This window comes from Physeter macrocephalus, chromosome 11 (genome assembly GCF_002837175.3).
Source record: "Physeter macrocephalus isolate SW-GA chromosome 11, ASM283717v5, whole genome shotgun sequence".
Lineage (NCBI taxonomy): Eukaryota > Metazoa > Chordata > Mammalia > Artiodactyla > Physeteridae > Physeter > Physeter macrocephalus.
In genome coordinates this window covers 141,663,577-141,679,414 of record NC_041224.1, presented here as the reverse complement: position 1 = coordinate 141,679,414, position 15,838 = coordinate 141,663,577, and positions in this window count along the sequence as shown.

The following is a 15,838-nucleotide window of genomic DNA, read 5'->3' as shown; positions in this document are numbered from 1 at the left end:
GGGTCATCGTGTTTTCATTGTCATTTGTTTCTAGGTATTTTTTGATTTCCTCTTTGATTTCTTCAGTGATCTCTTGGTTATTTAGTAGTGTATTGTTTAGCCTCCCTGTGTTTGTATTTTTTACAGAAACTTTCCTGTAATTGATATCTAGTCTCATAGCATTGTGGTCGGAAAAGATACTTGATACGACTACAATTTTCTTAAATTTACTAAGGCTTGATTTGTGACCCACGATATGATCTATCCTGGAGAATATTCCATGAACTCTTGAGAAGAAAGTGTATTCTGTTGTTTTTGGATGGAACATCCTATAAATATCAATTAAGCCCATCTTGTGTAATGTACCATTTAAAGCTTGTGTTTCCTTATTTATTTTCATTTTGGATGATCTGTCCACTGGTGAAAGTGGGGTGTTAAAGTCCCCTACTACGATTGTGTTACTGTCGATTTCCCCTTTTATGGCTGTTAGTATTTGCCTTATGTATTGAGGTGCTCCTATGCTGGGGGCATAAATATTTACAATTGTTATATCTTCTTGGATTGATCCCTTGATCATTATGTAGTGTCCTTCTTTGTCTCTTGTAATAGTCTTTATTGTAAAGTCTATTTTATCTGATATGAGAATTGCTACTCCAGCTTTCTTCTGATTTCCATTTGTATGGAATATCTTTTTCCAACCCCTCACTTTCTGTCTGTATATATCCCTAGGTCTGAAATGGGTCTCTTGTAGACAGCATATATATATGGGTCTTGTTTTTGTATCCATTCAGCCAGTCTATGTCTTTTGGTTGAAGCATTTAATCCATTTCCATTAAAGGTAATTATTGATATGTATGTCCCTATTACCATTTTCTTAATTGTTTTGCATTTGTTACTGTAGGGCTTTTCCTTCTCTTGTGTTTCCTGCCTAGAGAAGTCCTTCAGCATTTGTTGTAAAGCTGGTTTGGTGGTGCTGAATTCTCTTAACTTTTGCTTGTCTGTAAAGGTTTTAATTTCTCCCTCAAATCTGAATGAGATCCTTGCTGGGTAGAGTAATCTTGGTTGTAGGTTTTTCCCTTTCATCACTATAACTATGTCCTGCCACTCCCTTCTGGCTTGCAGAGTTTCTGCTGAAAGATCAGCTGTTAACCTTATGGAGATTCCCTTGTGTGTTAACTGCTGCTTTTCCCTTGCTGCTTTCAAAATATTTTCTTTGTATTTAATTTCTGATAGTTTGATTAATATGTGTGTTGGCATGTTTCTCCTTGGATTTATCCTGTATGGGATTCTCTGTGCTTCCTGGACTTGCTTGACTATTTCCTTTCCCATGTTAGGGACATTTTCAACTATAATCTCTTCAAATATTTTCTCAGTCCCTTTCTTTTCCTCTTCTTCTTCTGGGACCCCTATAATTCTAATGTTGGTGCATTTAACGTTGTCCCAGAAGTCTCTGAGATTGTCCTCAATTCTTTTCATTCCTTTTTCTTTATTCTGCTCTTGGTAGTTATTTCCACTCGTTTATCTTCCAGGTTACTTATCCGTTCTTCTGCCTCAGTTATTCTGCTATTGAGTCCTTCTAAAGAATTTTAAATTTCATTTATTGTGTTTTTCATCCGTTTGTTTGCTCTTTAGTTCTTCTAGTTCCTTGCTGATCATTTCTTTTATTTTCTCCATTATATTTTCAAGATTTTGGATCATCTTCACTATGATTACTCTGAATTCTTTTTCAGGTAGACTGCCTATTTCCTCTTCCTTTGTTAGGTCTGGTGGGTTTTTGCCTTGCTCCTTCATCTGCTGTGTGTTTCTCTGTCTTCTCATTTTGCTTAACTTACTTTGTTTGGGGTCTTTTCACTGGCTGCAGGTTCGTAGTTCCCGTTTTTTTTTTTTTTGGTGTCTGCCCCTAGTGGGTGAGGTTGGTTCAGTGGCTTGTGTAGGCTTCCTGGTGGAGGGGACTGGTGCCTATGTTCTGGTGGGTGGGGCTGGATCTTGCCTTTCTGGTGGGCAGGGCAGCATCAGGTTGTGTGTTTTGGTGTGTCTGTAAACTTAGTATGATTTTAGGCAGCCTCTCTGCTAATGGGTGGGGTTGTGTTCCTGTCTTGCTAGTTGTTTGGCATGGGGTATCCAGCAGTGGAGCTTGCTGGCTGTTGGGTAGCTGGGTCTTAGCTTTGAGATGGAGATCTCTGGGAGAGCTCTTGCCAATTGATATTATGTGGGGCCAGGAGGTGTCTGGTGGTCCAATATCCTGAACTTGGCTTTCCTACTTCAGAGGCTCAGGCCTGACATCAGGCCGGAGCACCAAGACCCTGTCAGCCACACGGCTCAGAAGAGGAGGGAGGAAAAAGAAAGAAAAACAAAAAAATTTTTTAAATAACTAAAATTAAAGAGGAGTCAAGATGGCAGTGTGAGAAGATATGGAGTTAGCAACTCCCCACATCTAGGGCGCCTTCTGGCTGCTGGTGGCCAACTCAGATGCCCAAGGAGAAGGGAGGAACTCTAAAGTGAACTGGTAGGATGTAGGGGGATTGAGGGAGGAGGAGAAGTGGAGGCCAGACAGGATCGGCACCCCTGAGGCCAGGGAGATCAGGAGAGGCAGTCGGGAGGGGCCCTCGGGGAGGAGCAGAAGAGGAGTGGAAGGCGATTGCCCCACCCACTCAGGCACGGGGAGCCTGGTGAGCTCCCAGGCCAATCCCATGCCCTCCAAAGTCCCCTCCACGTGGGTCCTTGGGGGCATAGGAGGGAGGCCAGCAAGATTAGGAGAGGCAGGCAAGAGGGGCCCTCCCAGACCGGAGGAGCAGGAGAATAGAGGAGGGCGTTTGTCCCACCCACTCGAGTCCAGGAAGCCTGCTGGCCTCCCAGGTGAGGTCCCCTGCCCTCTGAGACCAGGGGTGGAGGGCACGCCTGGGCCCCATCTTTCCCTTGAGCCTGAGCCCCACCCCCAACATCCCCCAGGGCCTTTTCCAGCCCTGTGGGTCCTAAGCATTGGCCCCGCCCACCACCCAAACTTCACCCTTGCTTAGGCCCTGCCCTCCACAACCAAGGCCTTTTGCACCCACCTTTTTTTTTTTTTTCTTTTCCCTCCTCCTCTTTTTTACTACTGTGGTACTGATGTCCCTTCCGGTTGTTGATTCATCTATATTTTAATTTTTATATTCTTCCTAACATATCTGTTAGTTTCCTAGTCTAATTTTATTTTTTACTTTGTTATTGTTCTCTTTTTTTTTTTTGCCACCTCATGGGGCTTGTGGGATCTTGCTTCATGAGCCTGGGATTGGGCCAAAGCTCCTATGGTGGGAGCTCCGAGTCCGAACCACTGGACTAACAGAGAACCTCAGACCCCAGGGAATATTCAGCAGAGTGAGGTCTCACGGAGCTCCTCATCTCAGTACTAAGACCCAGCTCTATCCAATAGCCTACAAACTCCACTGTTGGAAGCCTCAGGCCAAACAACCAGTAAGACAGGAACAGACTCCCACTCGTTAAAAAAAAAAAAAAATGAGATGGCAAAAAATATGTCACAGATGAAGGAGTAAGGTAAAAACCTACAAGACCAAATAAATGAAAATGAAATAGGCAATCTACCTGAAAAAGCATTCAGAGTAATTATAGTAAAGATGATCCAGAATCTCAGATATAGAATGGAGGCACGGATTGAGAAAATACAAGAAATGTTTAACAAAGATGTAGAAGAACTAAAGAACAAACAAACAGAGATGAACACAATAACTGAAATGAAAAATACACTAGAAGGAATCAATAGCAGAATAACTGAGGAAGAATAACGAATAAGTTAAAATGGTGGAAATAACTGCCAAGGACCAGAATAAAGAAAAGAATGAAAAGAATTGAGGACAGTTTCAGAGACCTCTGGGACAACAATAAATGCACCAACATTCGAATTATAGGAGTCCCAGAAGAAGAAGAGAAAATATTTGAAGATATTATAGTTGAAAACTTCGCTAACATGGGAATGAAAAGAGTCAATCAAGTCCAGGAAGCACAGAGAATCCCATACAGGATAAACCCTAGGAAAAACACACCAAGACACATATTAATCAAACTAACAAAAATTAAATTCAAAGAAAAAATATTAAAAGCAGCAAGGGAAAAACAAAAAATAACATACAAAGGAATCCCCATAGGTTATCAGCTGATTTTTCAGTGGAAACTCTGCAGGCCAGAAGGGAGTGGCAGGATATATTAAGGTGATGAAAGAGAAAATCCTACAACCACCATCACTCTGATACCAAAACCAGAAAAAGATCACACAAAAAAAAGAAAATTATAGACAAATATCACTGATGAACATAGATTCAAAAAATCCTCAACAAAATACTAGCAAACAGAATCCAACAGCACATTAAAAGGATCATACACTATGATCAGGTGGGGTTTATGCCAGAAATGCAAGGATTCTTTAATATGAACAAATCAATCAATGTGATACACCATATTAACAGAAGGAAGGATAAAAACCATATGATCATCTCAATAGATGCAGAAAAAGCTTTCGACAAAATTCAACACCAATTTATGATAAAAACTCTCTGGAAAGTGGGCATAGAGGGAACCTACCTCAACATAATAAAGGCCATATATGACAAACCTACAGCAAGCATCATACTCAATGGTGAAAAACTGAAAGCATTTCCACTAAGATCAGGAACAAGACAAGGATGTCTACTCTCGCCACTCTTATTCAACATAGGTTTGGAAGTCCTAGTCACAGCAATCAGAGAAGGAAAAGAAATAAAAGGAATCCAAATTGGAAAAGAAGAAGTAAAACTGTCACTGTTTGCTGATGACATGATACTGTACATGGAAAATCCTAAACGTGCCACCATAAAACTACTAGAAGTAATCAATGAATTTGGTAAGGTTGCAGGACACAAAATTAATGCACAGGAATCTCTGGCATTCCTATACACCAACAATGAAAAATCAGAAAGAGAATTTAAGGAAACACTCTCATTTACCATTGCAACAAAAATAATAAAATACCTAGGAATAAACCTGCCTAAGGAGGCAAAAGACTTCTACTCAGAAAACTATAAAACACTGATGAAAGAAATCAAAAATGACATAAACAGATGGAGAAATATACCATGTTCTTGGATTGGAAGAATCAATATTGTGAAAATGACTATACTACCCAAAGCAATCTACAGATTCAATGCAATCCCTATCAAACTACCAATGGCATTCTTCACAGAATTAGAACAAAAAATCTTACAATTCGTATGGAAACACAAAAGACCCTGAATAGACAAAGCAATCTTGAGAAAGAAAAACAGAGTTGGAGGAATCAGGCTTCCCGAGTTCAAACTATGCCACGAAGCTACAGTAATCAAGACAGTATGGTACTGGCACAAAAACAGAAATATAGATCAATGGAACAGGATTGAAAGCCCAGAGATAAACCCACGCACATATGGGCACCTAATTTATGACAAAGGAGGCAAGAACATACAATGGAGAAAAGACAGTCTCTTCAATAAGTGGTGCTGGGAAAACTGGACAGCTACATGTAAAAGAATGAAATTAGAACACTTCCTAACACCATACACAGAAATAAACTCCAAATGGATTAAAGACATAAATGTAAGACCAGACACTATAAAACCCTTAGAGGAAAACATAGGAAAAACACTCTTTGACATAAACCACAGCAAGATCTTTTTTGACCCACCTCCTAGAGTAACAGAAATAAAAACAAAAATAAACAAATGGGACTTAATTAAACTTAAAAGCTTTTACATAACAAAGGAAACCATAAGCAAGAAAAAAAGACAACCCTCAGAATGGGTGAAAATATTTGTAAATGAAACAACAGGAAAGGATTAATCTCCAAAATACACAAACAGCTCATGGAGCTCAATATCCAAAAAACAAACAATCCAGTAAATATGGGCAGAAGACCTAAATAGACATTTCACCAAGGAAGACATACAGATGGCCAAGAGGCACATGAAAATATGCTCAACATCACTAATTATTAGAGAAATGCAAATCCAAACTACAATGTGGTATCACCTCACACCAGTCAGAATGGCTGTTATCAAAAAATCTAAAAACAATAAATGCTGGAAAGGGTGTGGTGAACAGGGAACCCTCCTGCACTGTTGGTGGGAATGTAAATTGATACAACCACTATGGAAAACAGTATGGAGGTTCCTTTAAAAACTGAAAATAGAACTACATATGACCCAGCAATCCCACTACTGGGCATATATCCTGAGAAAACCATAATTCAAAAAGAGACATGTACCACAATGTTCAATACAGCACTATCAACAATAGCCAGGACATGGAAGCAACCTAGGTATCCATCAACAGATGAATGGATAAAGAAGATGTGGCACATATATACAATGGAATATTACTCAGCCATAATTGTAGTGAGGTGGATGGACCTAGTGTCTGTCATACAGAGTGAAGTTAGTCAGAAAGAGAAAAACAAATACCATATGCTAATGCATATATATGGAATCCAAAAAAAAAAAAAAAAAAGGTTCTCATGAACCTAGTTGCAGGGCAGGAATAAAGATGTAGACATAGAAAATGGACTTGAGGACATGGGGTGGGAGGGTGAAGCTGGGGTGAAGTGAGAGTAGCATCAACATATATACACTATCGAATGTAAAATAGTTGGCTAGTGGGAAGCAGCTGCATAGCAGAGGAAGATCAGCTCGGTGCTTTGTGATGACCTAGAGGGGTGGGATTGGGAGGATGAGAGGGAGGCTCAAGAGGGAGGGGATATGGGGACATGTGTATGCATATGGCTGATTCGCTTTGTTGTGCAACAGAAACTAACACAGTATTGTGAAGCAATTATACTCCAATAAAGATCTATTAAAAAAATTTTTTTAACTTTAAAAAAGTATTAAAATAAAAAAATTTAAAAAAAGGAAAAAAGAGAACAACCAAACAAATAAACAAATCCACCAATGATAACAAGTGCTAAAAACTAAACTAAGATTAACATAAAATCAGAAACTAATCAGTCGCAGACAGCAAACCCCAAATCTATCATTGCTCCCAAAGTCCACCACCTCAATTTTGGGACGATTCGTTGTCTGTTCAGGTATTCCACAGATGCAGGGTACATCAAGTTGATTGTGGGGATTTAATCCGCTGCTCCTGAGGCTGCACAGAGCTACTCCCTTTCTCTTCTTTCTTCGCACAGCTCCTGAGGTTCAGTTTTGGTTGGCCACACCTCTGTGTGTAGGTCACTCTCAGGAATCTCTTCCCCACCCAGACAGGAGGGCGTAAAGCCACGGCTGATTAGGGCGCTCTTGCTCACTCAGGCTGGGGGGAGGGAGGGGTATGGTAGTCATAACCTGAATGCGGGGCGAGCCTGCGGCAGCAGAGGCTAGTATGACATTGCACCAGCCTGAGGTCCACCGTGTGTTCTCCCAGGGAAGTTGTCTCTGGATCACGGGACCCTGGCAGTGGTGGGCTGCACAGGCTCCTGGGAGGGGGTGTGTGGATAGTGACCTGCACTTGCACACAGGATTCTTGGTGGCAGCAGCAGCATTAGCGTTTCATGCCCATCTCTGAGGTCCGAGCTGATAGCCGCAGCTTGCGCCCATCTCTGGAGCTTCAGGTGTTGCTCTGCCTTCTGTGGGCACAAGGGGAAGCAATCCCCTCTCCTCGCACACCCTGAAACAATGGTCTCTTGCCTCTTAGGCAGGTTCAGACTTTTTCCCGGACTCCCTCCCAGCTAGCTGTGGCGTACTAGCTCCCTTCAGGCTGTGTTCATGCAGCCAACCCCAGTCCTCTCCCTGGAGTCTGACCTCCGAAGCCTGAGCCTCAGCTCCCAGCCCCCACCTGCCCAGGGCTTCCTAGTGCGTGGAAACTTTTCCTCCTTCACAGCTCCCTCCCAGAGGTGCAATTCTTTTGTCTCTGTTTTTTCTTTTGCCCTACCCAGGTACATGGGGGATTTTCTTGCCTTTTGGGAGGTCTGAGGTCTTTTGCCAGCGTTCAGTAGGTGGTCTGTAGGAGTTCTTCCACATGTAGATGTATTTTTGATGTATTTGTGGGGAGGAAGGTGATCTCTGTCTTACACCTCCACCATCTTGAAGATCCCTCATGTCTTGCACTTTAAATGATCGATTTCAAATGCACAGGTAATCGATACAAACTTGGGGTTCTTGGCAGATTGTTTAGCTTAAGGCAGACCATCCAGTTGATGCTGACCAATCAACGAATAAATTGCTAAGTATTTGCTTTCCAAGTCAGTTTGAGGAAGGCTTAATAAGCTTCCCTTAAATATTCCAGGGCAACAGTTTATAATGAGGGCAGTGAGTCAGGTGTCCACATTGGTCATGGCAAAATGTAGTGACAACTCCCTACTGCTTACTACTCCATCATTCTAGGTTCCATTTAAAATTGTTGGAATCCTGTCTCCAGGCTAGAAGTCCCTGAGATGTTTTCCCCTTCATCTCAGAGCACTTTCATGGGCCACAAAGCCCTATGGGGATTGGCCAGTTAGAACACATGCCTGTGTTCATGACTCTTCATGACAGCAATGGATAACCCTAATTCAGATCCAGAAGCTGCAACCTCAACTTCTCTGTTGTCCGGAGATGGCCGTGGCATGAACTAAAAGAGGACTCCTTCTCCTGGGGCACCAACCTTCGGGACCTGCAGAGGGCTCTCATTTCCACCGTTTGGAGCCTTTCAAATGCACAATTCCTGGTGGTCTATCTAATAACTTGTTTGCGGAATTCAAAAGTTTACATTTATTCATTAAGTAGTGTTTCTGAGCCGTGCTCCTGGATAACCAGATCCTGGAGGTGGCTCCATTTCATTAATCAAGGTCTCAACTAACTTTTCCACCCTTCAACCTCTACTTCAATGAAATGAAAGTGGTTTCTGTTTCTAGAAGAGGTGCCTTCTCAATCTCCTCAGCCCTGACACCCCTGACATACTAGAGTCTGCTCTCTTTCTTTTTTCAAAACATGAACTATCGTGTACACAAAGAAAGGAGTGTAAAACACAAACGTACCACTGTTTAATGTGAGATTATGGAGTGAAAATCTTCAAAACACCATTAATCAAGGAAGAACATTGCCAGCCCAGAAGCCCCAGTGTGCCCCTTTCCAAACACAACTCCTTCTCCCTCCCCAGGGGTAACTACTATCTTGACATTTGAATTCATTATTTCCTTACTTTACTTTGTAGTTTTACCAATTTTGTATGCATCCCTAAATAGCATAGTTTAATTTTGCCTACTTTTAAATTTTTTATGAATGCAGTCATACCATATATCTTGCTTCTTTCATTCATCATTATGTTTATGAGCTTTATTCATTTTGTTGAGTCTAAATGTAGTTTGTATACATTCATTGTCCCATTTTTTATTCATTCTACTGTTGATGAACATTGACTTTTTTTTCAGTTTTTAGTGAATAGGAACATAAACTATAAAGATTCTTGCACATATTTACTGGTGCAAATGTGCCAATAGTTTCTCCAGGGTAAATACCTAGGAGTGGAATTTCTGGGTCATAGTGTAAGGATATCTCCGACTTTAGTAGATAATGCCAAAGAGGTCTGCCAATTTACTCTCCCAGCAGTCCCCATAACTCCATGTGAGCAGTTATATTTTTAGAGTTCTGATGGAAAGGCCTATGTGGCTGGTGATTTCATAGAGTAATGCTTTTTTCCTTTGCTCCCATGGATCCATGCATGTCAAAAGTAGCCAGGTTACCCAGAGCCCAGATTGAGTCTAACTCCACCAAAAGACAATAGGTGTCAAAGTCAACCTCACTGAGCAGTTGGCCGTATTGCCACAATATCATGGACACACTGCCAAAGAAAAGATATAATTTTGAACACTTAAGATAATTTTGTAAAGCATAAAAATATTTGTTGCATTAAATGACATTAGCAGAAAACAAGAACAAAATATTTATTGACAATTCTGCCACCCAACGAATTATACTCTTTCTGTGTTTCCTTCCAGACCTGGCTCAATTTACCATTATCATTCTTTTACACTACTGTAGTCACAACATAGATATAATTTTGTGCTTTGCTCTTTTCCCTTCACAAGATACCATGAGCATTTTTTTCCTACCTTGCTATATAAACTTCCTAATAATTATTTTATTCACTGTGCAATATACTGCCAATAGTGGCAGCTCTGGAGCATAGTTGGGGCAGGTTTTAGTGCCCCCCAATTCCATTCTTCATTCCCCATGAAAAGCCTCAAATAAATATTTAGCCCAAGTAAAAAGAGCATGCGCTCTGCTGAAATGCAGCTTTAAGGCCCCAACCTCCCTCCAACAAAATTGTGTATCCCAAACCCTTATCATGCAGAAATGCTGAGATTCTACTAACTACCAAGGGTATACCATAACTGATTTAATTGTTCCCCTGTTGGTGAGCCTTCAGATTGTTCCTAATCCCTAGAAATTTTAAATCATGCCCATTCATAGGGCCATTTTCCTTCCTTTGGGCTATTTCTCTAGCATAAATTCTTAGAAGAGGGTTAATGAGTCAGAGATGAATGTTTTTTCTGGATCTTGATATATAATACCTACAGTCCTTTACAGAAGTGTTGTTGCAATTTATATTTGCATGGAGGATGTATGAATGTGTGTACTATATTAATCAAAGTCTTTAGTTGAAAACTAAAGAATTATTGGCCCTTCCAGAGGTCCAGAGAATATGTTTTGGAGGCTCCACAGCCATGAAGAATGCCTACACCACACTATGGGACAGTTCCAGAGAAGATTTGTTGTTGTCATCAGGAGACACCACTGCAGCTCACCTGCTGAGTCTGGGTACTGGTTGATGACAGAAACTCTGCTCTCTCCAAAGCTGGACACCTCTGCTGTCATCTCCATCAGAAAATGAATTCTGTGCATCATCTGCTTCCTCCTGTTTCCCTCTTCTATACCAAATTCTTAATTGGATGTATTTGTAAGATACAAGTCTATATCCCTGTTGCAAAGGAGCTTGGGAAAATGAGTTCTGTATTTTCCCTTAAGAGGTAGGACTTATAACTTGACAACTTCCTCAAATATAAAAAGATTGTTCAAAAGATGCTGGTGGACACAGACATAATATGAATACGTGTCTGCCTCACCTTCCATAACTGCCAGCATTAGATGATTAAGTTGCTTTTGCTAACCAGTTAAAAAATAGTTCTTTTTTCATTTATCTGATTACTAATTAAATTTTCTTTCAAGTTTCTGTATACTATTTTTATATCCACTCACATAAACTATCAGTCCACCTTCTTCATCTTTTAGAAACACCTGTGAATATATTTATTAATATATTTCTCATGGATATAGAGGAACTTTTATATGTGATAGAGATTAACCTTACAGGTCAGTGTTTTCATCTCTCAGCATCTAAATGTCACACTCATTTCTTTGCAGGGCAAAGGTTAGGTAGGCTCAGCTTATTTGGCCTTTGTGCCCTTTTACTGCCAAGATATTTATTCTAATAAGCAGCTAGTCTCTTGATAAATGTCCAGAGAATTCCAAGTAACTCTAAGAAGAGAAGAAAAAAGAATAAAAAAATCGCAAATATTTGTTTTAAGCCTTTGCACATTTCATGGATCTAGTTATTCTAGGAGGCATGAGAAAATTGTGCGCTTAAGTGGCTGAGATGGATTCTCATCATGTCTCAGGTGGTATTTTTTGAACCAGACAGACAGACTTGACCTTGACATATTTCTCCCGTTTTCATTATGGATTGATGAAACAAAGGAAATAATATTTGTTCTTTATGTCTAAACTTTCACCCAAAAGATCATTAGTTTACAAACATTGACCTCAAGATGAACCCAAGCTCTAATTCTACACTCTGTAAGTGGCCATTTTACATATGGGGGAAAACAGCCAAGTTATTTTATTAAGATTATAAATACCTAATCAACAGAGTCAGGAATTGTCCCTTTCTCAATTTTGGTCGCTTACTATTATTATCTCATATGCCCCTTATACAGAATTGTACAACTGCCAAATCACATTCTCAATGGCCAGGGAATTACGCAGCATTCTTTGGGTACTCTAGGACATGATTCTCTCCTCAACCATGAAAGTACAAAAGGTGCAGCTTACCTCATAGACCACTGGACAAATGCCTAAATCTTTCTGGATTAGATCTGCCCATGCTTTCTGACACATATGGATTTGCCCTAGCTAATGCTGCCCATGATTGGGAATATCTCTGGAAGGATTTTGATGGATGAATGGGTCTTTCCACTACTTGGTGAATTGTGTGCTCACATGGATAATAAAATAAACCCAACCGACAAGATTGCATTTCAGAGGAGGGGTGGCAAAGGAGTAAGCAACCAATCAAAAGTATCTAAAGCACCAAATTATGCCCCAGAGGAGTAATCCTGCATATCCTTGGTTCTGTTTCCATGGTAGTAAGGAGTGCTTGGGATATTCAAAGGCAATTTAAATGCATTTAGGCCACAGCTTACAAGGGGATCATCTTCGGAAAATCAGAAGTGAGTAAACATTAACTGCTAGTAAAAATAAGCAGTATTAAAAACCACACTTCATCTTGCTCACTTTTTTATTTAGCGAAAAATAAACAATTTTTTGACATCTGGAAATTTATGTTTGCTTCTAACTTGGGCTTAGGATGACTCATTTCAAGAGAGTACCACAATTGCCATATGCTAGAATACAGAAATTTGAGGCCGCTTATTTTTTTAATTTAATTTTTAAGCTTAAAACTATTAACTTACATTACCATTCTCCCCAGGGCCAGCATCAGGAGTGTGAGACGAGGTACAGGAAGTGTACCCCTACCTGAAAATACAACTCCTCAGTGATGTGTCAGTGCTGGAGATTCATTTCTTTAAGCTCTGGTGACTTTCTCAGCCTTTCAGAGTCTCTGTGGAATTCAAAGTCCCCTCTGAGAAGAAGCTTATCCAGGCACCTTAAAACATTACCAGTTGTGATCTGCTAACACCCTGGCAGGAACCTGGAAAGGGGGCTAAAGATGAACATAGAAAAAGGAAGAAGGGATTGAAAGAAGGAATTGTGGGTAGGAAAGAAAAAGCTTACTTCTGAATTTTTCCCCTAGGGTGTTGTTTGATTGCAATAATGCGACCAAAGCCTCATGTTGTTTTATCTATTTTATAATTTTGTTTAACAAATACTTTCATAGCACTTGCTAGATGTTAGACACTATTCTATGCACTCTACAAATATTAGCTCATTTGTATCTCATAACCACCTTAAGAAGTAGGCATTTTTATTATCTCAGTTGGATAGATAAGGAAGCACAGAGGCTGAGGTGAGGGTACCAAGGGTCCTCACAAGCCAGTAAGTGGCAGATCTAGCTCCAAACTCCCCACTTTTAACCATTCCACTCTGCTCATATACAAACTATGCATGTTTTCAGCTCTCTTTGAGAGCTTTGGTGGTAGGGGATGCGGACGAGGAGAGGTCAGGTTAATGGTAACAGCTAGCTCCCAGGATTCAGCTCCCAAGTGGAGAATATATAATAATGTCTACAGAGGACTCAGGAGACATAAATCCTGGAATTTGATTCTTTCCTCTGCTTTGTGTAACCTTCAGAGAGCTACAGCAACTCACTGCCTCTGTATTCATCTTTGAATGGAGATTTTGATGTTGATCAGATAAGAATTCTAATTTTCATATAAAAGAGAGGCTGAACTCCCCCAGGGTGCAGTTGGGCATTAGCATGATGGCCTGTGAAGGAAACTACTTTTTGCTCCTTTGAAAGCAGAGAATAGTCAGATGGTAGAAAAAAGTAGGGAACTCAAAGTATTTTGTGGAATCTGAAACTCTTCTCTGTGGCTGAGTATCATGGGAATTTTCTTGGCCTGTGCTGTGAAGGTAGCATGACCCTCTCTCTATGAGGGATGTGAGTTATTCACTATTTCCAACCATACAATTGCTTCATTATGTCCACACCCACATTTTTCTGTTTACAGCCAAAGAAAAGGCCCATTGTTGATGCCAAATCAGCACCTGAAAACAAATGTATCATAATTCACCTAAAATGTCTTAGACTGTTCTGAGGAACAGTATATTTTATTTGAAACTGGAAAGCAATTTTCAATCATCCCTTATTTAAGAAAATGGTGTTAAATCTTTCTAGGGTATTAAAATACCTAGATCTTTAAAGGTATTCAGTCTTTAAAGGTATTGCAAATAATCTTTCACTACCCTCAAAACTGTATTTTCCTCTTAAAAATGTTATGTGTTTTTGTGTATTCATAGTTTATCCACAGAAGCCTGGGTTTCTGGCCTTTGAGAGATGCAGAAGACTGAAGTGGCTGTAAGCCATTGTTCAGAGACCATTGCATTCCAAAGCCTCAGTGGAGAGTGATTTTGGTCCCTCAGGGGACATTTCCTTGGCTATAAACAGAAAACTGGCGGTGAGATGTTGTTACTGGCATCTACAGGTTGAAGCCAGAGATGCTGCTAAATATCCTACAATGCCCTGGACAGTTCCCTACAACAAAGAATTATCTGGTCTAAAATGTTGATAGTGCTGGGATGGAGAAACCCTGCAATAGAGATGTTCAAAACATTATTTGTAGGACTTTTTACTTAGGCCCTTCATTTTATGCTGCTTGCCTTACAAACCTCCTTTATACATAACTAGTCAGTCCATCTTGGAGCTTACCAGCTTGCAAGGGTGCCCGGCAGGACTCCTTGTTCACAGAGGATCAGAGAAGCTCTATTTCAGGGCTTAAGGTTCCAAACCACACTAAAAGCAGTTCTGTAAGCCAGTCCAAGAACCTAATCCTCATTTATAATTTAGAACAAGTATTTGCTAAGTCCTAGTCTTAGAATGAACTTTTAAAATGTACCTGTTTGAAAACTGGGTGCTGTATTTCTTGGTTCAGGTCACTGGGAAAACAGTGGTGTTTGCATTGTTCAACTTCATGCTCTTTAGCTCCTGGAACTACTAAAGAATAAGTCACTACTAGTAAGATCTCTGTCTGAAGAGGACGAAGTATCACGGGGTGGGGTAAGATGATGGGCTTTGGAGCCAGTGTCATTGCTTTCGGATGTGTGGTCTTTGCGGCTCTAATCCTCAGTATACTCATCTGAAGATACCAATTTTACAGACTTGTTTGAATGATATGAAATGATTTAACCAATCAGGTGCTCCAGTACCTGGCACATAATAGATGTTCACTTAATGCTAATTTTCTTCTCCCCACCTATTTTTCTTAAGGAGAACTCTTCCTTTCCTCTCCTAGCTCATAAAAAATGAAACAACCACCATTTTGGAAGCAAGGGGAAGGGAGTGTCCATCCTTTCTTCCATCTGTTGAATTATTCTCCAGGGAAGGGGGAAAGACTAATCTGATTGGTGAGATTTGAGGAAAGCATATGTAGTAGAGCCCCATGAGTTCACATGGAGCTTTTGTACAAATGAGACAGAGGTCCCTCTCTGGATGGACACAGCCCTCTAAACACAGGGCTTGACAAGCAAATGGTATTTTTATTCAACACAGACTCAAACTGGTGTGCCCAGCTTGGCTAGCAGAGTATGAGCTGGATTGCAGCCCCCTCCTGCCCCTCAGCTGGCACCCAATGCAGAGAACAACTTGCACTAAAACATGCATTCTTGGGACTTCCCTGGTGGTGCAGTGGTTAAGAATCCACCTGCCAATGCAGAGGACATGAGTTCGAGCCCTGGTCCGGGAAGATCCCACATGCCGCAGCACAACTAAGCCCGTGCGCCACAACTACTGAGCCTGCGCTCTAGAGCCTGCGAGCCACAACTACTATGCGCGTGCGCCTAGAGTCTGTGCTCAGCAACAAGAGAAGCCACTGCAATAAGAAGCCCACACACCACAAAGAAGAGTAGCCCCCACTCGCTGCAACTAGAGAAAG